This window comes from Heterodontus francisci, chromosome 34, assembly GCF_036365525.1.
Source record: "Heterodontus francisci isolate sHetFra1 chromosome 34, sHetFra1.hap1, whole genome shotgun sequence".
In the NCBI taxonomy this organism is placed as follows: Eukaryota; Metazoa; Chordata; class Chondrichthyes; order Heterodontiformes; family Heterodontidae; genus Heterodontus; species Heterodontus francisci.
The window spans coordinates 22,933,209-22,957,694 of record NC_090404.1 but is presented as its reverse complement, the minus strand read 5'-3'; the positions used below and the strand labels follow the sequence as shown (position 1 = coordinate 22,957,694).

At 44.5% G+C, this 24,486-nt stretch overlaps 1 long non-coding RNA gene across 2 annotated transcripts; it reads left to right on the top strand.

Moving 5' to 3' along the window:
• Positions 1–23,339, top strand: LOC137348520 (uncharacterized). Of its 2 annotated transcripts, XR_010969124.1 has the most exons (5): positions 1,416–1,493; positions 2,446–2,497; positions 3,053–3,110; positions 10,436–10,473; positions 18,087–23,339. It is a non-coding gene; the product is annotated as an uncharacterized lncRNA (long non-coding RNA). The 2 variants fall into 2 exon arrangements; XR_010969125.1 differs by lacking the exons at positions 1,416–1,493; positions 2,446–2,497 and adding an exon at positions 1–66.
• The last annotated feature ends 1,147 nt before the right edge of the window (positions 23,340–24,486 follow it).

Genomic DNA, 24,486 nt, shown 5'->3' with positions numbered 1-24,486 from the left:
AGATTTACAGACATTGATTGTATTCACACTCTGCATCCAGGTGCGATCACGCCATCTCTCCAAAAGGTGCTGATAAGTGTTACTGTTAAGGTTACTGTTTACATCCTGCAGAATTGTAACAGAAGAGGCCCAGATTTAGGCCCCTTGTAACTCAGAACTGATACTTAAACCAAAAGCAAAATACTGCAGATGTTGGAAATTTGAAATAAAAACAGAAAATATTCAGCAGGTCAGGCAGCATCTGTGGAGAGAGAAACAGCGTTACCGTTTCAGGTCTTTTTCCTTTCATTAGATCTGGAAAAAGTTAGAGATGATGTAACAAGTTTTAAGCAAGTACAGAGGCAGGGAAAGAGAGAGGAAAGAACAAAAGAGAATGGCAAAGGGAGGATGGTACAAGGCAAAAGCAGATGGTAATGGTACTAGTAAATAGATGTGCCCAGAGGAGGTTTAAATGGGAATAGCAAAACCATTCCCAACAGCTGCTGTCTGGAAAAACTGGGTGTGGTGATTATGATCTGAAATTGTTAATCTCAATGTTGAGTCTGGAAGGCTGTAAAGTGCCGAATCGAAAGCTGAGGTGCTGTTCCTCGAGCTTCATTTGAGTTTCATTAGTACAGTGTAGGAGGCTGGGGACGGAGAGGTCAGCATGGGAGCAAGGTGGAGAATTAAAATGACAGGCGATCAGAAGGTCAGGGTCATGCTTGCAGTTTGAACGGAGATGTTCTGCAAAGCGGTCACCCAATCTGTTTTTATTTCCCCATTGTAGAGGGGACTGCATCATGAGCCGTGAATACAGTATACTAACTTGAAGGAAGTACAAATAAATCGCTGTTTCATCTTGAAGGGAGTGTCTCGGGCTTTGGAGAGTGAGAAGGGAGGAGGTAAAAGGGCAAGTGTTACATATCCTGTGCTTGCATGGGAAGGGGTTGCATGGGGTTGTTGGATGTGATAGAGGTTTGGACTAGGGTGTCACGGAGGGAATGTCCCTCTAGAATACTGAAAGGGAAGGGCAAGATGTGTTTGGTGGGGAAATCGCACTAGAGGTGCGGGAAATGATGGAAGATGATGCATTGAATGTAGAGGCTGCTGGGGTGGAAGGTGAGGACAAGGGGAACCATTATCGTGCTTCTGGGAAGGAATTAGAGAAAAAGTGTGGGAAATGGAAATGGACGGAAGAGGATGGAGGAAGCGCGTTCATAAACCCTGGGGCAACACATCGAGTGCAGCCATAGTCCCCAGTGTAAAGTAGTTTCTAAAAGCCATCACTTGAGTTTCTATGTTCAGTGATTATTAATTTAATATCTTGCTCCAATCTCAATTAGATCACATAACACAATTTTCTATTTAGGAAATGGCCTTTCAATGGCGGAGTTGTTACCCAGCATTCCCCGGGGTTCAGACTATGCCCTATCCTCACTACCGGAGACGGCGCGCAGGCGTGATGCCAGGCTGTGACTGGAGCTGGACATGCGATCGTGTCCGATCCGCAGCGGGTGAGAAACCGCCGAGTGCAGGAGATGAATCGGCGGGTGGGCGGGGAGGCTTCAGAAACACCCGGTGTAGGCCGCAACATCCCCAGTAAGAAGCTCCTGGTCCCGCGTTTGTACAGTGTGGGGCGGCAGCGGCGGGGCTTCTGCTAATGACAGGACCAGGATTAACGGCTGCATCTTTCCAACTCCTTTGGAGGAACTAAGGATGAATAAACTGTAACATCAAAGGGCAAAACTTTAAAGGAAACATGGCTCAGTTATAAAGGGGCCTGGGGGAGGGGAGGGAGGAACCATTTGGGACACAGCACAGGGCAGGAGGTCCCCACTCCCTGGTTCCACAAAGACTGCCCTTGGACTGGCCACACCTGGGCAGGGCTGGCTCAAGGTGCAGGAAGCTGCTAGGCTGAACTGTGGACTGGGAGGAGTGGAGGGTTTGACTGACAGGCCTGGGGAGGGGGATATCAGGGCAGGTACACACACTGCTCCCCCTTTTCCTCCTGGGAGGTTTTACTAGAGTCGTGTTGCTGAGTGTTTGGAAATTCTGTCTCCCTATCTCGGTAATGCAGGTGGATTGTAGGTTGCTGTGAGTGTTTTGACTATATTTTTAAGAAGTATTTAGACGAGCAGTTGAAATGCCATAGCATACGGAGCTACGGGCCAAGTGCTGGAATTTGGGATTCGAATAGTTGGTTGCTGTATGGCCAGCACAGACACGATGGGCCGAAGGGCCTGTTTCTGTGCTGTATAACTCTTTGACTCTATATTGCCTCTCCTGATTCTTCCTCCTCCTCACACTCCGAGTACCAGGCTACAGGCTCCGGAGGCTTGATTGTGCCTGAAGCATTTGTTCTATTTCTGTCTCCACAGATGCTTTACCTGCTGAGTATTTCCAGCATGTTCTCCTTTTATTTAAGATTTCCAGCATCCGCAGTATTTTCCTTTTGTTTTATTGCAGGCATTGCTCACGGAACCCAGTCGAGAAACACAGACGGACCAATTAAGAGCTGGTTAGTGTCGTGGTGGGTGTTGGATGTGGAAGTTAGTTCCTGGTCTCCTGTGTAGGTCTTTTTGTTGCATTAATTTGAGCTAGAATGGAGATGGAGGACAAACTGCTGGGTTTAATCCGGAGTACTTTTGAGTCCAGCAGGTCAGGCAGTGTCTGTGGAGAGACAAGCAGAGTTAACAGTTCAGGTCTGTGACCTTTCATCAGTTCTGCACTGAATGTGAAGAAGGGAGTTTGGTAAGTGAGTGGATTTTAAGGGTTAATCTCTCAAGACTAGTTTTTGTTTTGTTTACATTTAGCAAATAAGTGAAATTACTGCTTCAGTTAAGAGGTAAATTAGGTTATTTCAATTTTAAACAGGGGTATAAAAACATTATGAGTAGCTATAGCTAGTTCAGTAGGTAGCTAGCTTAAACTGATTTCTGAGTTCTAGCAGAGCTAATAACATTGTTTTCAGAGTATAAATTCAGGAACTCTCAGTGCTGCCGTAAAGTGGGAGTTTTGTGCATGAGGGAGAAGCTCCTTTCTTTCTTTCATACTTTCTTCTACCTTTTTTCAGCCTCCAGTAGCTGCCTCTCTCTTCGGTATAGGGGAAGAAGCTGATTGGTGAGCAGCTGGTAAGTTATTCTAATTCTCATTGTAATAAATTTTTAAAGTTACGGTTTGGCAAGTCAGCTTGGCCAACTGGAATGTACATCCTGCGGTATGTGGGGAGTCGTGGACGCACCACTTGTGCTCGCTGAACACATCTGTAGGAAGTATCACTGTCTGCAGAAGCTTGAGCTCCAGGTTTTGGAACTCGAGTGGTGGCTAGAGTCACTGTTGTGCATCCGGGAGGCAGAGGATAATGTGGATAGCACAGTTAGGGAGGTGGTCACACTGCAGATTAGGAATATGCAGGCAGAGAGGGAATGGGTGACCGCCAGGCAGTCTAAGCGAACCAGGCAGGCAGTGCAGGAGTCCCCTGAGTCTATCTTGCTTGCTAATCGGCTTTCCAGTTTGGATACTGGTGACAGCGATGGTTCCTCAGCAGAGTGCAGCCAAAGTAAAGACCATGGCACCACGGGTGGCTCAGCTGCAGAGGAGGGAAGGAAGAAGAGTGGAAGAGCAATAGGAGATTCGATAGTCAGGGGATCAGAGAAGTGTTTCTACAGCATTAAATGTGACTCCAGGGTGGTGTGTTGCCTCCCTGGCGCCAGGGTCAAGGATGTCACGAAGTGGCTGCAAGACATCCTCTGGAGAAGGGTGAAATGCCAGAGGTCATTTTCCACATTAGTACCAATGTCATAGGTAGGAAGAGGGATGAGGCCCTGAAAGCAGATTTTAGAGAATTAGGAAGGAAATTACAAAGCAGGGCCTCGAGCAGCAATCTCAGGATTACTCCCAGTTCCCCGTGCTAGTGAGCATAGGAATAGGAGGATTGATTGATTGAACATGTGGCTGGAGAATTGATGTAGGAGGAAGGGAATCAGATTTCTGAGGCATTGGGACTGGTTGTGGGTCAGGTGGGACCAATAGAAAATGGACGGGTTACACCGAAACAGGACCAAAACTAATATCCTTGCAGGAAGATTTACTAGTGCTGTTGGGGAGGGTTTAAACTACCTTGTCAGGGGGATGGGAACCTGAGGGGTAGCTCAAATTGGAAGGAAGTAAAGCTGGTAACACGAGGTAGAAAAGTAGCAAAGATATTAGAAGGCAGGTGAAACAAAAGCGAGCATCAACACAGCTTAGAATGCAGAATGTCACGAAGACAAGGTTAAGGGCACTCTACCTGAATGCACACAGCATTCGCAACAAGGTAGATGATTTAAAGGCCCAAATAGAGGTAAATGGGTAAATTGCCATTACGGAAACGTAGCTACAGGGTGACCAAGACTGGGAACTGAACATTCAAGAATATTCAACATTTAGGAAGGACGGGCAAAATGGAAAAGGAGGTAGCGTTCCACTGATAATAAGGGATGGGATCAGTACATTAATAAGGGAGGATCTCAGATCGGAAGAACAAAATGTGGAATCTGTTCGGGTGGAGCTAAGAAACAGCAAGGGGCAGCGAACATTGGTAGGAGTTGTTTATAGGCCACCAAACAGTAGTGGTAGTGTGGGGCATGCTATTAATCAGGGGATTAGAGAAGGATGTCGCATCGGTAATACAATAATCATGGGTGATTTAAATCTGCATATAGACTGGGTAAACCTAATGAGCACTAATGCTGTGGAGGACGAGTTTCTGGAGTGTGTTAGGGATGGTTTTCTAGCACAGTATGTTGAGGAACTGACTAGAGAACAGGCTATTTTAGATCTAGTATAGATGGGCTAATTAATAATCTTGTTGTAAAAGAACCTTTAGGGATAAGTGACTATAATATGATTGAACTTTCAAACATAATGTAAAATTCTATCTGAAGCCAGGGTGTTAAATTTGAACAAAGGAATTTATGAAGCTATGAGGGGCAAATCGGCTGAGGTGGAATGGGAAAATGCATTAAACGGTATGACAGTACTGAGGTAATGGATAATCGTTAAAGAAATATTGCATAGTTTACAGCAACTATACATTCTTCAAGGTACAAAAAACCCACAAGTAAAGGCAGTCAACTGTGGCTAGCAAAGGAAGTTAAGGATTGTATAAGATTAGTAGAAAAGGCCTATCGAGTTGCCAGAAATAGTAGTAAACCTGAGGATTGGGAGGATTTTAGTATATGGCAAAGGAGGACCAAGAAACTGATAAAGAAAGGGAGAATAGAATATGAGTGCAAGCTTGCAAAAAAAAACATAAAGAAAATGGACTGTAAATGCTTCTATAGGTCGGTAAAAAGGAAACGTTTGGCTAAGACAGATGTGGGTGTAGTACAGGCAGAATCACGAAAATTTATGATAGGGAACAGAGAAATGGCAGAGAAGCTAAATGATTACTTTGCGTCTGTCTTCACTGAGGAAGATGCAGGAAATCTCCCAGAATTAGAGATCCAAGACATTAGGGAGAATGAGGAATTGAAGGAAATTAGTATTAGTAAGAAGGTTGTATTGGAGAAATTGATGGGGCTGAAGTTTGCTAAGTCCCTGGGACCTGATAGTCTACATCCCAGAGAGTTGAAAGAGGTAGCTATGGAAATAATGGATGCATTGGTGATCATCTTCCAAAATTCTATAGATTCTGGAACGGTTCTTGCAGATGGAAGGAAGCAAATGTCACCCCACTATTTAAGAAGGGAGAGAGAGAGAAAACATGGAATTACCGACCTGTTAGCCTTACATTAGTTGTTGAGAAAATGTTAGAATCTATTCTAAAGGATGTGATAAATGAACACTTGGATAATAATGGTCTGATTGGGCATATTCAACATGGATTTATGAAAGGGAAATCATGTTTGATGAACCTGTTGGAGATTTTTGAGGATGTTGCCAACAGAATTGATAAAGGGGAGTCAGTGGACGTGGTATACTTGGATTTTCAGAAGGCTTTTGATAAAATCCCCCACAGGAGGTTAGTTAGAAAAATTAAAGCACATAGGATAAGAAGTAATATACTGGCATGGATTAAGGACTGGTTGACATGCAGAAAGCAGAGAGTAGGAGTAAACAGGTCATTCTCAGTTTGGTGGGCTGTGACCAGTGGGGTAGCGCAGGGATCAGTGCTTGGGTGCCAGCTGTTCACACTGTGCATCAATGATTTGGATGTGGGGACCAAATGTAATATTTTCAAGCTCGCAGATGACACAAAACTAGGTGGGATTATGTGTTGTGAGGAAGACGCAAAGGGGATTTGGACAGACTTAGTGAGTGGGCAAGAATGTGGCAGATGGAATATAATGTGGAAACGTGAGGTTATCCAATTTGGTAGGAGGAATAGATGTGCAGAGTATTTCTTAAATGGTAAGAGATTAGAAAATGTAGATGTACAATGGGACCTGAGTGTTCTTGACAACAAGTCACTGAAAGCTGATATGCAGGTTCAGCAAGCAATTAGGAAAGCTAATGGTATGTTGGCCTTTATCACAAAAAGAATTTGAGTACAGGAGTAGTAAAGTCTTGCTCAAGTTGTATAGAATCTTGGTTAGACAACACATGGAGTACTGTGTGCAGTTTTGGTCCCTTTACCTTAGGAAGGATATTATTGCCATAGAGGGAGTGCAGCAAAGATTCACCAGTCTTGTTCCTGGGATGGCGGGACTGTCCCATGAAGAGACATTAGGGAAACTGGGCCTGTATTCCCTAGAGCTTCGAAGAATGAGAGTGATCTCATTGAAACCTACAAAATACTTTAAGGAATAGACAGGGTAGATACAGCTAAGATGTTTCCCCTGTTTGGGGAATCTAGAACCAGGGGACACAATTTCAAAATAAGGGAGAAGCCAATTAGGACAGAGAAGAGGAGAAATTTCTTTACTCAGAGTTGTGAATCTTTGGAATTCTTTACCCCAGAGGGCTGTGGAACCTCGGTCATTGAGTATGATTAAAGCAGAGTTGACAGATTTATAAATACAAATGACATAAGGGAATATGAGGATGGTGTGGGAAAAAGGCATTGAAGTGGATGATCAGCCATGATCATATTGAATGGCGGAGCAGGTTTGATGGGTACATGGCCTACTCCTGCTCCTATGTTCCTTCTTGAATGCTTTGCCAGTTACTCTTCCAGTATGTCCTGCCACCTTCAATGATTTATGCACACGGAGCACCAGGTCCCTCTGTCCCTGCACACTCTTTAGAACTGTGCCATTAAATATATATTGCCTCTCAGTATCTGTTCTGACAGAATGCTTCACCTTACTGAGGGATGTATACCCTGCAATTTAGAAAATTAAGAGATGCTTTCATCAAAGTTTTCAAGATATTAATTGGAACAGATAGGGTGGGTAGAGAAAGCTATATCCAATGGTTGGGGAATCCAGTACTAGAGGGCATAGTATAAAACGTAGAACCAGACATTTCATTAATCTACCCCTGGGCCCTGTAAACCTGAGCATTAATCCACCCATGGGCCCTGTAAACTCGAGCATTAATCCACCCTGGGCCCTGCGAACCCAAGCATTAATCCACTCCTTGGCCCTGTAAATTCGAACATGAATCCACCCCTGGGCTCTGTATACCCGAGTATTAATCCACCCCTGGGCCCTGTAAACCCGTGTATTAATCAACCCCTGGGCCCTGTAAACCCGAGCATTAATCCCCCTGGGCCCTGCGAAGATCATATGAAATATGAGCAGTAGCAGGCTTTTCGGCCCCTTAAGCCTGCTGCACTATTCAATAAGATCATGGCTGATCTGATTATGGCCCTAACTCCACTTTCCTGCCAGCCTCCCATAACCCTTGACTGCCTTGTAGATCAAAAATGTGACTAACACAGCCTTGAATGTATTCAATGATCCAGCCTCCACTACTGTCTGGGGAAGATAATTCCAAAGAATAGCAACCCTCAGAGAAGAAATTCCTCCTCATCTGTCTTAATTGGGAGACTCCTTATTTTTAAACTGTGCCCCCTAGTTCTATATTCCCCCATGAGGGAAAAACATCCCCTCTGCATCTACCATGTCAAGTCCCCTCACATTAAGATCACCTCTCATTCTTCTCAACTCCGCTGAGTATTGGCCCAACCTGCTCAACCCTTACTCATAAGAAAACCCGCTCTTCATAGGAATCCGCCTGGTGAACCTGCTTCCAATGCAAGTGTATCCCTCCTTGGGTAAGGAGACCAAAACTGTATACAGTACTCTCGGTGTGGTTTCACCAATGCCATGCACAGTGGTAGCAAGACTTCTCTACTTTTATACTCCATTCCCCTTGCAATAAAGGACAATATTCCAGTTGCCTTCCTACTTACTTGCTGTACCTGCATGCTAACGTTCTGTGATTCCTGTAGAAGGACACCCAGGTCTCTCTCTCCTGCAGCATTCTGCAGTCTCTCTCCATTTAAATAATATTCTGCTTTTCTATTAGATTAGATTAGATTAGATTAGAGATACAGCACTGAAACAGGCCCTTCGGCCCACCGAGTCTGTGCCGACCATCAACCACCCATTTATACTAATCCTACACTAATCCCATATTCCTACCAAACATCCCCACCTGTCCATTCTTCCCAACAAAATGGACAACCTTACATTTTCCCACATTGCACTCCATCTGCCAACTTTTTTCCCACTCACTTCACTATCTATCCCTTTGCAGACTCTTTCTTTCCTCCTCACAACTTGCTTTCCTACCTACATTGGTATTGTCAGCAAATCTGGCTACAATCCACTCAGTCCCTTCATCCATGTCATTAATATAGTTTGTAAATAGTCGAGGCCCCAGCACTGATCCCTGTGGCACTCCACTAGTTACAGCTTACCAACCTGAAAATGCCCCATCTATCCCGACTCTGTTTCCTGTTAGTTAGCCAATTCTCTAATCATGATAATATATTACTCCCCACACTATGAGGTCCTATCTTGTGCTGCAATAACCTTTTATGTGGCACCTGATCGAATGCCTTTGGAAATCCACTGGACATCTACTGATTCCCCTTTATCCACCCTGTTCATTAAATCCTCAAACAACTTCAATAAGTTTGTCAAACAAGATTTCCCTTTCATAAAACCATGATGCCTCTGCTTGATTGTATTATGATTATCTAAAAAGCTACTACTTCCTTAATAATGTTCTCCAGCATTTTGCCACTGACAGATGTTAGGCTAACTGACCTGTCATTTCCTGTTTTCTCTTCCCTTCTTTCTTGCAAAGAGGCATTACATTCGCGGTTGTCCAATCTGCTGGGACTTTTCTGGAATTTCGGGAACTTTGGAAGATTACAACAAATGCTTATACTGTCTCTGCAGCTGCTTTTTAAGTCCCTAGGATGCAGGCCATCAGGTCTAGGGCACTTCTCAGCCTTTACTCCCAATAGTTTTCCACGTACCTTTTCTCTAGTGATAGTTATTCACAGAATTGTTAAAGTACGGAATGAGGCCGTTTGGCCAATCATGTCTGCACTGGCTCTCTGAAGGAGCAATTTACTTAGTGCCCCGCCCCCACCTACTCACTGTAGTCCTGCATATTCTTCCTTTTCAGATAACAGTCCCAAATTCCTCTTGAAAGCCTCGATTGAACCTGCCTCCATCACGCTCTCAGCCAGTGCATTCCAGATGCTAACCACTCGCTGCATGAAAATGTTTTTCCTAAATTCGCCATTGCTGCTTTTGCCAATTACCTAATTGATCCTTCCACCAATGAGAACACTTTTTCCCTTTGTACTCTGTCCAGACCCCTCATGATTTTGAATACCTCTATGAAGTCTCCTCAACCTTTTCTTCAAGGAAAACAATCCCAATCTCTCCAATCTATCTATGTAACTGACGTTTCTCATCCCTGGAACTATTCTCTTGAATCTCTTCTGCACTCTTTCACATCTTTCCTAAAGTGTGATGCCCAGAACTGGATACAGTATTCCAGTTGAGACCAACCTGTGTTCTATACAAGTTTAAGGTGACTTTCTTGCTTTTGTACTCTGTACCTCTATTAATAAATCCTAGGATGCTATATGCCTTATTGAACATGCTCTAAACCTGTCCTGTCACAACAGAAAGGGCCAGTTTGCTCCTGGAGTTTGAGAGAAATCAAGTTTCAAAATAATGCAGAGTTTCAGTCAATTCGAGAGATCTGGGCTCAGCCACGCCCCTCGCCCCGATTGGTTGGAGGACCAACCTACAGTTTGGTCCTCCATCGCCACCCGTGCTTTTCCTATTGGTTGCAGCTCCCGTCAATCACACTTTTTTGTGTTCTCATGGGATGTGGGCTCGCTAGCAAGGCCAGCATTTGTTGCCCATCACATGATAGTTGGAGTGTCTGTAAATGAAGGTGAAATACCTCAGTATTTTGAGGAGTTTAGTTTGTGTGAACAAATACATCCCTGATCTTACTGAAAATCTTTTCTGTGTCCTAAATACTGGCTGTAAAGGGACTTTCAGGAGACTCCACACTGCTGGCTACTCATGGGTAAGTGATCTCCTATCAGATTAATATGCTTCTGCTGTGCGTGTATTTAATAAAGTGCCTGAAAGCCTCACTGTAACACTCTCACATGTCCCAGCTGCAGTGTAATGTCTGTGCTGTGTGCTTCCTGCCCAATATCCCCCGATCAAACTCAATGAACAATCCCATCTCCAAAGGGAAATGTCTCCTTAAAGCTGGTGGTGTCGGCAGTTCTGCAGCTCATTTCACACTGTGAGTGTGTCAGAATGAAAAGCTTTAACAACAACCGATGTTTCACAAAAGGGAGCCCTCACCAGACCAAAGGACATTGGTGGAGTTTAATGGGCTGTTTGTGTCACTGGGCTACAGGAGGCTATTTTTAACAGAAGGAAAACTAGTTACAGCAAATAAACAGTTTAACAGACTGTCCATGGTCCACTCTAACCCCCATCCTCCCTCTCTCTCACTATTTATGGACACTTCTGCAGTACTTGCTCCTCTGACCTTGCCTTACTTGTTCCTCCTACACCCTTGAATACACAGACCGTCACAATCTCCCTCCCACCTACACCCTCACTCTGCTGCAATCCACACCAGTCTCCACATCTGCTCCTTGTTCTCTTCCTGGATCCTAAAGCTACTGAACTCAGTCTTCCCCTCCTGAAGTCGACAGACTCCAATACTGAAGCCTGGTGTCCCTCAGTCCTTGATTTACCTCTTGTTCTCTCCCCCCTTGTTTTTGTTCCATGCTTTGGACTTTGGTCCTTCCCCTGGGATTTTCGGTATGAACAGGGTGGGATGTGTTTTGAGACGGGATGTCCCAGCTCTCCATTCTGCGATTCTCAGTATGAACAGGGTGGGATGTGTTTTGAGACAGGATGTCCCAGCTCTCCACCCTGGGATTCTCAGTATGAACAGGGTGGGATGTGTTTTGAGACAGGATGTCCCAGCTCTCCACCCTGGGATTCTCAGTATGAACAGGTTGGGATGTGTTTTGAGACAGGATGTCCCAGCTTTCCGCCCGGGGATTCTCAGTATGAACAGAGTGGGATGTGTTTTGAGACAGGATGTCCCAGCTTTCCGCCCGGGGATTCTCAGTATGAACAGGGTGGGATGTGTTTTGAGACAGGATGTCCCAGCTCTCCACCCTGGGATTCTCAGTATGAACAGGTTGGGATGTGTTTTGAGACAGGATGTCCCAGCTCTCCACCCTGGGATTCTCAGTATGGACAGGGTGGGATGTGTTTTGAGACAGGATGTCCCAGCTCTCCACCCTGGGATTCTCAGTATGAACAGAGTGGGATGTATTTTGAGACAGGATGTCCCAGCTCTCCACCCTGGGATTCTCAGTATGAACAGGGTGGAATGTGTTTTGAGACAGCATGTCCCAGCTCTCCACCTTTAAAGGGACAAGTCGAGGACCAGCTGGGATGAAAGGCATTTCTTTATAAAATCACAGCATTGCCCAGTAACCAACCTCTCTTAGCTCATTAAGGGCTGGAAGTGCTTGATGGAACAGTGTAGCGGGACCTTTACTCTGTATCTAACCCATGATATACCCGTCCTGGGAGTGTTTGATGCAACAGTGTAGAAGGAGCTTTACTCTTATCCTGGCCAGAATCAGCACCTTCAGGAGAGGAACGTAAATAGGAGCAGGAGTAGGCTACATACCCCTTCGAATCTGCTCCGCCACTCAATAAGATCATGGCGGATCCTCTACCTCAACATCACCCTCCCGCAATATCCCCATATTCATTCACTCCATTAGTATCGAAGAATCGATCAATCTCTGTGTTGATTATACTCAACTGCACATCCACTGCCCTTTGGAATGGAGAATTTTAATCCTTTCGTTGAAAACAATTTTCATCATATCGGCTCAGTATAAGTTTGTCATATATAGTTATGACTTGGATGTGAATGTAAGGGGCCTGATTAGTAAGTTTGCAGATGACACCAAAATTGGTGGTATAGTGGACAGTGAAGACGGTTGTCTAAGGTTGCAACAGGATATAGATCAACTGGGAAAGTGGGCAAGGGAATGGCAAATGGAATTTCGCACAGTCAAGTGTGAAGTGATGCATTTTGGGAAGTTAAACCAGGGCAGGACATATACAGTGAATGGCAGGGCCCTGGGGAGTGTTGTTGAGCAGAGAGACCTTGGGGTGCAAGTACATAGTTCCCTGAAAGTGACCACACAGGTAGAAAGGGTGGTGAAGAAGGTGTATGGCATGCTTGCCTCCATCGGCTGAGGCACTGAGTACAAGAGTTGGGACGTCATGTTACAGTTGCACATAACGTTGGTTAGGCTGCATTCGGAGTACTGTGTGCAGTTCTGGTCGCCGCACAACAGGAAAGATGTGATTAAGCTGGAGAGGGTGCAGAAAAGATTCACAAGGATGTTGCCTGGTTTGGAGGGCTTGAGTTATAAAGAGAGATTGGAAAGGCTGGGCCTGTTTTCCCTGGAGTGAAGGAGACTGAGAGGGGACATGATAGAGGTATATAAAATTATGAGAGGCATAGATAGGGTAGAAAGCCAGAGTCTGTTTCCCATGGTAGGGGTGATTAAAACTAGAGGGCAGAGATTTAAGGTGAGAGGGAGGAGGTTTAAAGGGGATCAAAGGGGTAAATTTTTTACACAAAGAATAGTGGGTATCTGGAATGAGCTGCCTGAGGAGGTGGTGGAGGCAGGAACAGTAGCGACATTTAAGAGGCATCTGGACAGGTACTTGAATGTGCAAGGCATAGAGGGATATGAAATTAATGCAGGCAGGTGGGATTAGTATAGATAGGCATTATGGTCGGCATGGACGCGGTGGGCCGAAGGGCCTGTTTCTTTGCTGTACGACTCTATGACTCTAACCTTCTCAAGTGGAATTAGGGATGAGCAACAGGTGCTAGCCTTACCAATGATGTCCACATCTCATGAAAGAATAAAATTTAAAAAAAAAAATCTAAATGGTTGAACTCTTGCTGAGAGACTGTGACCTCTAGTTCTAGATACACCAGCCAGGGGAAACATCTTCCCAGCATTTACTCTGTCAAGTCTCTCACGTCTCTCCACAGATGCTGCCAGACCTGCTGAGTATTTCCAGCATTTCCTGTTCTTATTTCAGATTTCAAGCATCTGCAGTATTTTGCTTTTATTCCCTTAAAGATTTTATATGTTTCAATGAGATTATCTGAAATTCAGCAAACTTGAAGGAATATAGGCCTCTTCCAATCAATCTCTCCGCATAGGACAATCATAGAATCAGTCCAGAGAACTTTTTAAAAAATTCATTCATGGGATGTGGGCATCGCTGGCTGGGCCATCATTTATTGCCCATCCCTAATTGCCCTTGAAAAAGAGGTGGCCTTCTTGGACCGCTGCAGTCAATGTGGGGTAGGTACACCTACAGTGCTGTTAGGAAGGGAGCTCCAGGATTTTGACCCAGTGATGGTGAAGGAACGGCGATATAGTTCCAAGTTCATTGCACTCCCTCTCAGGCAAGTATCTCTAACACTGTTATTAATCATATCCAGGACTCAATGATTACAGAGAGCCCATACACTTGGGTTTCAATATGGGTTATTTAATAAATTTCACCACAATCTGAACACAGAACATAATTTCAGTGCACTAAATGGGGTTACCAATGGCGGGTCTGTTATCCAACATCCCCTGTGTCAGTGACGGTATCCAATTCACTCTACAGGAGCCCAGCGCGCAGGTGCAATGCTGGCCAGTATCTGAAGCATGCGTAGTATCAGTGTGATCAGAGCCGTGCCGGTGCTGGAGATGCTTTTGCAGCGGGTGAGAGTCGAAGGGGCGCAGGGGAGGAATGGAGCTTGCGGTTGGGTGAGGAGGCTTGAGAAACACTCGATGTCAGCCGCAAGCCCCCAATAAGAAGCTCCAGGTCCCGCGTGTGCACCGAGCTGGGCTTCTCCCGGTGACAGGCCCTGTTTGAAACGAATAATAAATTAAAAGGAGGGACTAAGTTCCACTATTAAAGGGAGTCCAGGAATATCCAGGAACAAAAACCAAAAACACTGACGGACTGAGGTGGAACAGGCAGATCGGGAGGCGGGAGGAGATAGAATCACAAAGTTTAAGGCACAGAAAGAGGCCACTTGGCCCATCGTGTCTGTCCCGGCCGAAAAACGAGCCACCTATTCTAATCCCACCTTTCAGCATTTGGTCTGTAGTGCTGCACTTTATGGCACTTGAGGAACATATCCAGACACCTTTTGAATGAGTTGAGCGTTTCTTCCTCAATTACCCTTTCAGGCAGTGAGTTCCAGACCCTCAACACTCTCTGGGTGAACGAAGTTTTCCTCATCTCCCCTCTAATTTTACTACAATCACTTGAAACCTATGACCCCTCGTCACTGACCTCTCTGCTAAGGTGAATAGACCCTTCACCTCCACTCTATCCAGGCCCCTCAAAAGTTTGTACATTTCAATCAGATCTCCCCTCAGTCTTCTCGGTTCCAAGGAGAACAACCCCAGCCTCTCCAATCTTTCTTCATAGCTGTATTTTTCCAATCCTGGCAACATCCTCGTAAATCTCCTCTGTGTCCTCTCTAGTGCAATTTTTTTACTAATGAGGTGACCAGAGCTGCATACAATCCTCAAGTTGTGGCCTAACCAATGAGTTATACAGTTCCAACATAACCTCCCTGCTCTGATATTCTATACCTCAGCTAATAAAGGAAAGGATTCCATATGCCTTCTTAACCACCTTATCGAACTGTCCTTCAGGGATCTGTGGACATTTACTCCAAGGTCCCTCGCTTCCTCTACACTTCTCAGTATTTTCCCATTAATGGTATATTCCTTTGCCTTGTTTGACCTCCCCAAATGCATCACCTCACACTTCTCCAGGTTGAATTCCATTTGCCACTTTTCTGCCCATCTGACTAGACCATCATTATCTTCCTGCAGCCCATGGTTATCCTCCTCACTATCTACCACACAGCCAATCTTTGTGTCATCTGCAAACTTCTTGATCATACCCCCTACATTTACGTCCAAATCGTTAATATATCCCACAAAAAGCAGGCAACCCAATACTGCACCCTGCAGAACACCACTGGAAACAGCCCTCCAATCACTAAAACACCCATCAACAATTACCCTTTGTTTCCTGCCACTGAGCGAATTTTGTATCCACCTTGCTGCATTTCCATGGATCCCATGGGATTTTATTTTTTTAACCAGTGCCATGTAGGACATTGTCAAAAGCCTTGCTAAAATCCACATCAACTGCACTCCCCTAATCTATTTCCTTGTTACTTCTTCACAAAGTTCGATCAATTTGGTCAAACAAGATCTTCCCTCAACAAATCCATGCTGAATATCCTTGATTAACCTGTGCCTTTCTAAGTGACAGTTTATCCTGTCTCTCAGAATGGATTCCTGCAATTTGCCCACTACTGAGTTTGGACTGACTGGCCTACCATTATTCGGTCTATCCCTCGGTCCTTTTTTAAACAGAGGTACAACTTTAAAAGTTCTCCAATCCTTCAGCACCACGCCTATATCCAGTGAGGACTGGAAAATGATGGTCAGACCTTCTGTTATTTTCTGTATTACTTCTTTTAACAGCCTAGGATACATTTCATCTGGCCCTGGCGATGTATCGACTTTCAAGTATGCTAATCCCATTAATACTTCCTCTCTCCCTATGTTTATCACATCCAATACTTCACACTCTTCCTCCTTAACTATAATATCTGCATCATACCCTTCTTTTGTGAAGACAGGTGCAAAGTATTCATTAAGAACCAGACCAACATCTTCTGCCCCTACGCATAGGTTGCTGTTTTGGTCTTTGATGGGCCCGACTCTCTCCTTAGTTATTCCCATTACTCTTAATGTATTGATAAAATATCTTTGGGTTCACCTTGATTTTTCTTGCCAAATATTCTTTCATGCCCTCTCTTTGCTTTCCTAACTTCCTTTTTGATTTCACCCCTCTACTTTCTAGACTCCTCTTCGCTTCCTGTAGTATTGAGTTCTCGGTGTTGAACATAAGCTTTCCTTTACTGCCTTATCTTACCTTGTCAGCTCCTTGACATCCAGGGGGTTCTAGATTTGGCCATCTCACCCTTTTTCTTTGTGGGAATATGTTTACTATGAACGACTTGAATCTCCTCTTTGAATGCCTCCCACTGCTCTGACACTGATTGACCTTCAAATAGCTGTTTCCAGTCCAGTTTTGCTAAATCACTCCTAAGTTTAGTAAAATTGACCTTGCCCCAATTGAGAACTCTAACTCCTGTTCTATCTCTGTCCTTTTCCATAATTATGTTAAAATTCACTGAATTATGATCACTACCACCAAAATGCTCTCCCACTGTCACTCCTTCCACCTGCCCATCTTCATTTCCTAAAATTAAGTCCACAGTGGGTGGAGGGGAGGAACTGCAGCTGTGGGGTGGGGTGGGGTGGGCTGGGAAGTTTCATAAACACTTGGGGTCAGCCTCAGGCCCCGAATAAGAAGCCACAGGGCCCGTGTTTACCCTGCGGTGACTGGCCCAGGGAGCGGGGGCACTGGCCGCCATCTTCGACAGGGCGGGATCTGGGTGCATGTGCAGTCACCTTGGTGAGGGCACAGAGTGGACGGGGTTCCAGAGTCTCTGCTTCCTAGGATCCTAATGCCCGGGAGGTGCAGCATCATGGACGACAGGGTTTTAAGCAGCTTTACCCAGTAACAGGCTATTTGTGATATTTGCAACCTACAAGAGTCCATGGGACTTGTAAACATTCACCAGGTTCACCAAACTGATTCCTGAGATGGTGGGATTGTCCTATAAGGGGATATTGAGGAGACTGGGCATATATTCTCTGGAGTTTAGAAGAATGAGAGGCGATTTCATAGAAACTTGCAACATTCTTAAAAGGGTATACAGGGTAGGTGCAGAAAGGATGTTTTCCCTGGTCGTGGGGTCTAGAATTAAGGGAAACATTCTCAGAATTAAGGGCAAACCATTTAGGACTGAGATGAGGAGGAACTTCTTCCTTGAGAGGGTGGTGAATCTTTGGAAATCTCTGCCAAGAGGGTGGTGGAAACTCAGTCATTGAGTAAGTTCAGGACAGATATTGCTAGACTTCTATTTGCTAATGACATGAAGGGATATGGGGATAGTGCGCGAATATGGCATTGAGGTAGAAAATCAGCCATGATCTAGAATGGCGGAGCAGGCTTGAAGTGCTGAATGGCCTACTCCTGTTCCTATGTTCCTACATTCAATGCGATAGTTTGCAGCCCTGTGTAGTTACAGTTTAGCCACGCGTTCCTAATCTTTGGCCACACGGAGTGGAGGGAGGCAGGGTGGGTAAGTCAGAAGATCTTCTCCATAGTCTTGTCTGTGCCTGGGTAGTCCTGGAAAAGGGAGCATGTGGTGTCCACCGATAGGCTTGATACCTTCCACAACTGGTGGGCACCTCAGGGGACAAGGTGTCTCATAGACACTGGTAACAGCATTCTGGTTTACTTGGCAAGGTTTTCTTAGCTTTTCTTGGCACTTTGTTGCTGATTTTGGCTTCTTTTACCTTCATTGCACCATATGAGATGGAAGAAACTAAAATTGTGTGTTCTGAATTTCTATCCTGGACTGACAGTGATGACTTTTCTAAACTTCTTTTACAGGGTATTCGAAGGGGTCGGTTTACAGATGGTAAACTGAAACTAAACATCATGGCAGGATCTGACAGCGTTACTCGATTCATAAGGATCTGAATATCATCGGCCTTTGAATGTGGAAGGCGAAATGTTTGTTCTGTCTGTGGGAAAAGATTTCAAACATCAGTGTGACTGGAAACACATTGAGACACACACAGCCGAATGAGAGTGTTCCAGTGCACTTACTGTGGAAAGAGCTTTAAACAGTTACACAGATTGACAAAACATGGCACCATTCACGTGTTCTGTGTGTGAACGAGGCTTCAACTGATCATCCAACCTGGAGAGACACAAGGACGCCCGCACCACGTGGAAATATGGGGACTGTGGGAAGGGATTCAACTTTCCAACCTTGCTGGAAATTCATCAACGCAGTCACACTGGGGAGAGTACACCTATTTCACTCTGAACATCCACATTTACAAGTTTCACATCTTTTAAAAAATATTCTGCTTTTTTATTCTTATGCCCAAAATGAATAACCTCACATTTCCCCACGTTATACTCCCATCTGCCACCTTGTTGCCTACTTACATCTCTTTGCATCCTCTTTGTATCTTTTTCACAGCTTGTTTTCCACCTAGCTTTGTATCGTTAGAAAATTCAGATACATTACTCCCTGTCTCTTTGTCTAAGTCATTAATACTGATTATAATAGCTGAGGCTCTGGAACTGATCCTTGTGGCACTCCACTTGTCCCAGCCTGCCGACTAGAAGATACCCCATTTATGTCCACTTTCTGCTTCCTCTATTGTGTTAACATAATCACTCCAATTCCAAGAATCCATATTTTGTGTAGTAGACTTATCAAATACCTTTTGGAAATCAAAGTATAATACATCTACTGGGTTCCCTTTATTATCCTACTAGTTATATCCTCCAAACCTCTAATCAATTTCCAAACAGGATTTTCCTTTCCTAACACCATGTTGACTTGCTCTCATCATACTATATTTTTCTAAGTGCATTATTAATGCTATCTTCATAATAGATTCTAGCATTTTCCTGACGGCTGATGTCAGGCTAACTGGCCTGCAGTTATCTGCTTACTCTCTCCCTCCTTTCTTGAATAGCGGTGTTCCATATGCTAAATTCCAATCTGCTGGGACCGTTCCAGAATCATGGGAATTTTGGAAAATCATAGCCATTGTATCCACTATCTCTGCAACTACCTCTTTTAGAACCCTAAGATCTCGGCCAACAGGTCCCGGGGATTTGTTGGATTTTAGCCGCTTCAGTTTCTCCAGTAATTTTTCTGTCAGTACTAATTATTTTAAATTCCTTACTCTTATCAGCAGAGTAATTTAGGAAGGGAATTCCAGAGATTAGGGCCCAGGCAGCTGAAGACATTGTCAACAGGTGTGGAGCGATTAAAATCCGGATACACAAAACCAACAAGAGGGAAAAATATACTTGAACTCGCCCTCACCAACCTGCCTTCCACTGATGCATCTGTCCATGAAAGTATTGATAGGAGTGACCACCACACGGTCCTTGGGGAGACTAAGTCCCGTCTTCACACTGAGAATAACCGCTATCGGATTGTGTGGCACTATCACTGTGCTAAATGGGATAGATTTAGAACAGATCTACCAATGCAAACTGGGCATCCATGAGACGCAGTGAGCTATCAGCAGCAGTATAATTGTATTCAACTACAATCTGTAACATCACAGAAACATAGAAAATAGGAGCAGGAGTAGGCCATTCGGCCCTTCGGGCCTGCTCTGCCATTCAAAAAGATCATGGCTGATCGTCTAATTCAGTACCCTGTTTCCGTTTTCTCCCCATATCCCATGATCCCTTTGGCATTGAGAAATCTATCTATCTCCTTCTTGAATATATTTAATGACTTGGACTCCACTGCTTTCTGCAGTAGAGAATTCCACAGGTTCACCACCCTCTGAGTGAAGAAATTTCTCCTTTGCACACTAACATCTTATGTGGGACATGATGAAAAGCCTTCTGAAAATCCAAATACATCACATCCACTGATCCTCCCTTATCTATTCTACTAGTGACATCCTGAAAACAACTCCAGTAGATTTGTTAAGCATGATTTCCCTTTCGTAAACCCATGCTGACTTTGTCCAATCATGTTTATGCTTTCCAGGTGTTCTGCTATCACATCCTTTATAATAGACTCTTAACATTTTCCCCACTCCTAATGTAAGGCTAACTGGTCTGTAATTCCCTATTTTTTCTCTCCCTCCTTTTTTAAATAGTGGGGTTACACTTGCCACCCGCCAATCTGTAGAAACTGCTCCAGAGTCAATAGAATTTTGAACGATGACCACCAATGCATCCACTATTTCCAGGGCCACTTCCTATGAACTGGCATATCCCCCGCTCCACCATTACCTCAAGCTGGGGATCAACCCTGGTTCAATGAAGAGTGCAGGAGGGCATGCTGGGAGCAACACCAGGCATACCTCAAAATGGGGTGTCAACCTGGTGAGACTATAACCCAGGACTACTTGCATGCCAAACAGCGGAAGCAGCATGCAATAGACAGAGCTAAGCGATCCCACAACCAACGGATCAGATCTAAGCTCTGCAGTCCTGCCACATCCAGTCGTGAATGGTGGTGGACAATTAACCAACTGACAGCAGGAGACGGCTCCGCAAATATACCCATCTTCAGTGATGGGGGAGCCCAGTACATCAGTACAAAAGATAAGGCCGAAGCATTTGCAACAATCTTCAGCCAGAAGTGCTGAGTGGGTGATTGATCTCGGCCTCCTCCTTAAGTCCCCATTATCACAGATGCCAGCCTTCAGCCAATTCGATTCACTCCACGTTATATCAAGAAACGACTGAAGGCACTGGATACTACAAAGGCTATAGGCTGTGACAACATTCCGGCAATAGTACTGAAGACGTGCTCCAGAACTAGCCATGTACTTAGCCAAGTTGTTCCAGTGCAGCTTCAATACTGGCATCTACACGGTAATGTGGAAAATTGCTCAGGTATGTCCTGTACAGAAAAAGCAGGACAAATCCAACCCAGCCAATTACCACCCCATCAGTCGACTGTCGTTGGTCAGAAAAGTGATGGAAGATGTTCGTTAACAGTGCTATCAAGTGGCACTTGCTTAACAATAACCTGCTCAGTGATGCTTAGTTTGGGTTCCACCAGTGCCACTCAGCTCCTGACCTCATTTGGTTCAAACATGGACAAAACAGCTTAATTCCAAAGGTGAGGTGCGATTGACTGCCCTTGACATCGAGGCAGCAATTGACCGAGTATGGCATCAAGGAGCCCTAGCGAAACTGGAGTCAATGGGAATCGGGGAAAACTCACCACTGGTTAGAGTCGTACTTAGCACAAAGGACTGTGATAGTTGGAGGTCAATCATCTCAGCTCCAGGACATCACTGCAGGAGTTCCTCAGGGTAGTGTCCTCATTCCAACCATCTTCAGCTGCTTCATCAATGATCTTCCTTCAATCATAAAGTCAGAAGTGGGGATGTTCGCTGATGATTGCACAATGTTCAGCACCATTCGTGACTCCTCAGATACTGAAGCAGTCAATGTCTATATGCAGCAAGACCTGGACAATATCCAGGCTTTGGCTGATAAGTGGCTACTAACATTCGCGCCACACAAGTGGCAGGCAATGACCATCTCTAACAAGAGATAATCTCACCATCTCCCCTTGACATTCAATAGCTTTACGATCACTGAATCCTGCATTATCAACATCCTGTGGGTTACCATTGACCAGAAACTGAACTGCAGTAGACATATAAATACTCTAACTACAAAAGGAGGTCAGAGGCTAGGAATCCTGCGGCGAGTAACTCACCTTTTGAATCACTCGCTGAATCCAGGGGTTCCGTGCTGAGCTCACAAGGGCTACATCTCCCCATGACGGGATCTTTGTCCAGTATGGGAGAGGGTCCGGCTCACAAGTGGCTATGGAAAAATCGGAGAGTTCAGCGTCAAGCTCTCTAAGGCTTCCCACAATGCCGGAGAGGGACAGGGTCACAAAACACTATCAATAACAGGCCCTTATCATTCACACAGAAACTTCTTTTTGAGGAGGAGAGAAATGGCCTGACCTTATCACTCCATTCCAAAAGGATGCATTCATGTGCACGAGCGCTTGATATGGCGTGTAACAATGGACGTGTCTTGGTTGGTAATTGGCCAATCATTGCTCTTTGCCCTTCCTATTAATTAAACCCGTGTGACTGTTGTTTTTGCCAAAATGATACATCATAATGATAGCCTAGCTTTGTATTTCCTTGTATATAGAGGCCTTAGAGGTGAACTAAATGAGGTGTATAAGAAGATTAAAGGATTTGATGCGAAATATGGAGATAATCTATTTTCTCAAGAAGGTGAGGTCAGAACAAATGGGTACAAGTTTAAAATTACTGCTAGAGCATGAGACGTGTTTTCAGGAAGTACTTTCTCATGAATAAGTGCTGTAAATATATCCCCTCACCCCTCCTCAAAAGACACGAGGCTAGTTCAACTGAAAGCTTTGAAGCTATGATGAATAGATTTTTGTTAGGTAAAGTTATTAAGGGATATGGAACCAAGGCGGGTAAATGAAGTTAACATGAGATCTGCTATGAAGGAGATTTATTCTGGAACAGGCTAGAGTGGCCAAACTGCATCCACTTGTTTGTATATTCCTATGCAATGCCAGATATCGCTGTAGCTGTAAAAACATCACATTATACCTCAGTTAGATAATTGAACCGGATATTTTAGAATGGTTAGGGCCTCTGTTAAAGTCACGCTAGCGGACATTATTTGGAAGAGTCAGATGCTGTTCAGCTCATTATGGTTGCCATGGAACACACTCTGGAAGTTTTGGGTAAGCTGCTGGTGTTAGTGATCAGGGAATATCATATGGTGGAGTCACGTGTTCTACTGATTATATTTTTCAAGGGAACATCATAAGGAGGAGTTTGGCATTGCCCTACTGGTGTAAATCGTAGTGGGATATTATATGGAGGATTATGTTTTTTGATAGATTTTAATGGTCAGGAGACATCATATGGAGAAGTTATGCATTGTTCTATTGATGTTAGTTGTTACCAGGATATCATATAGAGGAGCAACACATTGTTTTGTTGCAATTCCAACACTACTTTAAAGGCCTTACATGTTACAGTGTACATTTATATGTTGAACAAGTGACAGTCATCCGTTAGTTTGATACAGCGTCATATTTTTACTACCATCTACACCATATATTCATATTTTTATGCCTCAGTATATACATTACAGAAAAAGATGTCAATGCAATTTATGGGGGGGGGGGGGGGGGGGTGCTTCAGCTGTAAAATATTGAAAAAATGAAAAATTGTTCTTCAAATTGGATCAGAGATTGTAATGATTGTAATGTACATGTATGTGCCATTTACTTCATCACCATTAATGAAATAGGTTAGCATTACTTGTCCGAGATAAATTCCCGTTTCTATCATCTTTCCGGGATTTCCAGCGAAATGACGTACAGACATGTTTTCAGTTGAGCGAGCAATACGATGAGAAGTAGATTATTTTCTACATTTATTGTGTTGATAACACATTTTGTATTCATTCATGGGATGTGAGCGTCGCTGGTAAGGCAAGCATTTTTTGCCCATCACGAATTGCCTTTGGGAAGTTGGCTGTGAGCCATGTTCTTGAACCACAGCAATCCATGAAGTGTCAGTATACCCACACTGCTGTTAGGAAGTGAGTTCCATGATTTTGATCCAGCGACAGTGATGGAGCATTGATATAGTTCCAAGTCAAGAATGCGTATGACTTGGAGTGGTATTTGCAAGTGCTGGTGTTCCCATGCATCTGCTGCCATTATCCTTCTAGGTGGTATAGGTCATGGATTTGTAAACCACTGTCAAAGGAGGCGTGGTAACTTGCTGTAGAGCACCTTGTAGATGGTACACACTGCTGCCCCTGTGTACTGACGATGGACGAGCTGCTGATCAAGTGAACTGCTTTGTCTTCGATAGTACTGCGCTTCTTGAGTGTTGTTGAAACTGCATTCATCCAGGCAAATGCAGAGTGGTCCATCGCACTCCTGACTATTACCTTGTAGATGGTGGACAGATTTTGAGGAGTCAGGAGTTGAGCTACTTGCCGCAGAATTCCCAGCCTCTGACCTGATGCTGTCACCAAAGCATTTGCCTGGCTGGTCCAGTTAAGTTTCTGACCACTGGTAACACCCAGGGTTTGATGGTGGGAGATTCAGCGATAACAATGCCGTTGAATGTCAAGGGGAGATGTTTAGATTCTCTCTTGTTGGAGATGGTCATTGTCCGGCACTTGTGTGGTGTTGATCTCACTTGCCACTTATCAGCCCAAGCCTGAATGCTTTGCAGGTCTTGCTGCTTATGAACAG